Raw genomic sequence first — 2,322 nt, forward strand, 5'->3', positions numbered from 1 at the left:
AAATAATGGTTGACTGGGTGTCCTGGCCCGCCTGACGTGGGTCCTGGCCATGGGCACTGGCATGGAGCACACTCGGAAAATGCTACCCTTCCTGTTTCCCTTCGTGCAGCTGACTCCCTTCTCACTGGCCCCTCCCAAGCTCCAGGAATTGATTCCAGTTCAAGAAACCACCTTCTTTTTTCACTACTAAGAAGCAGTTCCTCATCAATTCAAGTTTTATCATGAGATTGCAGCCATTCAGTCACATCTTCAGGCTAACCTTCTAATTCTAAATTCACTAGCCCTTTCACACATCTGCAGTTACTTCCTCCACTGAGGTCCTGAACCCCTCAAAGTCATTTACATGGGTTGGAATCAACTTCTTCTAAACTGTGAATATTGGTATTTTGACCTCCTCCAATGAACAAAAATGTTCCTAATGGCATCTAGAATGGTGAATCTTTTCTAGAAGGCTTTCAATTTACTTTGCCCAGATCCATCAGAGGAATTCCTCACAGGCATTGGTGAGGAAAATTTGTTATAATTGATGAGCATATGTTTTTTTGCAATTCTATTAATTTTTTTTTGGGTGCATGGTCCAGGAATTGAACCCAGGTCTCCCACATGAAAAGTGAGCATTCAACCACTGAACTGCAATTCTATTAATTTTTAATAGTAGTTACATGTGTAACAATTGATGAAAGATTATGAAAGTAGTAGTATAAACTATTGGTCATAATTAATGAAGGCGTATTTCCCCCCATATTCCCATCCTATTAGTAGTAGTTTTCTTCATGTATATCTGTGCCATTTTGAAATTGTTGTGTACCCCAGAAAAGCCATGCTCTTTAATCCTCATTCAATATTGCTAGATGGGATCTTTTTATTGTTTCCATAGAGATGTGACCCACCCAGTTCTAGATGGTAACTTTTGAGTAGATAGTTTCCATTGAGATGTGTCTCCACCCACTCAAGGTGGGGTTGCTTACTGGAGCCCTTTAAGAGGAAACCATTGTGGAAAAAACTTTGGGGCCCACACAGTCAGAGACCTTTGGAGATGCAGAAAGAAAATGCTGCCAGGGAAGCTGTTGAAGAAGCCTGGAGAGAAAGGTAGCAGACGCCACAATGTGCCTTTCCAGCTAAGAGGGAAACGCAGAACGTCATTGGCCTTCTTGAGCCAAGGTGTGTTTTCTGGATGCCTTATTTGGACATTTTTATAGCTTTGCCTTAATTTGAACATTTTCATGGTCTTAGAACTGTAAACTTGCAACTTAATAAAGTCCCTTTTTAAAAGCCAAAAATAAAATAAAATAAATAATACTTAAAAACATAAAAATTAAAAATAAATAATAATAAATAGAATAAAATAAATAATTATTTTATTTTAATTAAAATAAAATAAATAAATAACTTCCAAAATATGATAAAAGACATGATCATATACATCTAAGAATCTCAACAAATTCTAAACAGGATATACTCTAAGAGATCAATATGAAGACACGTTATAGCAAAATTGTCAAAATCCAAAGACAGAGAGGATTTTGAAAGATGCAAGAGAGAAACAACTTATAAAATACAAGAGCTCCCTAATAACATTAACAGCAGATTTCTCATCAGAAACCACAGAGGTTAGAAGACAGAGGGATATCATGTTTAAAGTCCTTAAAGAAAAAACTGTCAACCTCAGAAACCACAGAGGTTAGAAGACAGAGGGATATCATGTTTAAAGTCCTTAAAGAAAAAACTGTCAACCAAAAATTCTATAGCTATCAAAATTTTCCCTCAAAAATGAAGGAGAAACTAAGACATTAACAGATAAACAAAAGATGAAATATTTGATTACCTGATTCCTGCCCTAAAAGAAATGCTGAAGGGAGTCCTTTAGGCTGAAATAAAAGGACACCAGACAGTAACTCAAAGCCATAAGAAGAAATAAAGAACATTGATAAAGGTAACTACATCGGTAAATACAAAATCTTGTATTATTGTGCATTTGGTTTATAACTGCTTCCACCACGACCACCACCACTGCATATGGTTGTGCTGGTTTGAAGCTATGTACCCCAGAAAATGCCATGTTCTTTTAATCCATTCCTGTTGGTGCAGATCTATTGTGGGTAGGACCTTTTGGATTAGGTTATTTCCATTGAGGTGTGACCCAGCCCATTCAAAGTGGATCTTAATCCTTTTACTGAAGTCCTTTATGAGAGGATAAAAGATAGAGAAAAGCCCTGAGAGATGAAGCTGAGAGAGCTTAGAGAGAAGCCCCAGAGAAGCTGAGAGACAAGGACACAGCCACAGAAGCTGAGAGAGCCACTGAAGCCGGAAGCTGAACGCAAC

Source organism: Tamandua tetradactyla, chromosome X (genome assembly GCF_023851605.1).
Source record: "Tamandua tetradactyla isolate mTamTet1 chromosome X, mTamTet1.pri, whole genome shotgun sequence".
NCBI lineage: Eukaryota > Metazoa > Chordata > Mammalia > Pilosa > Myrmecophagidae > Tamandua > Tamandua tetradactyla.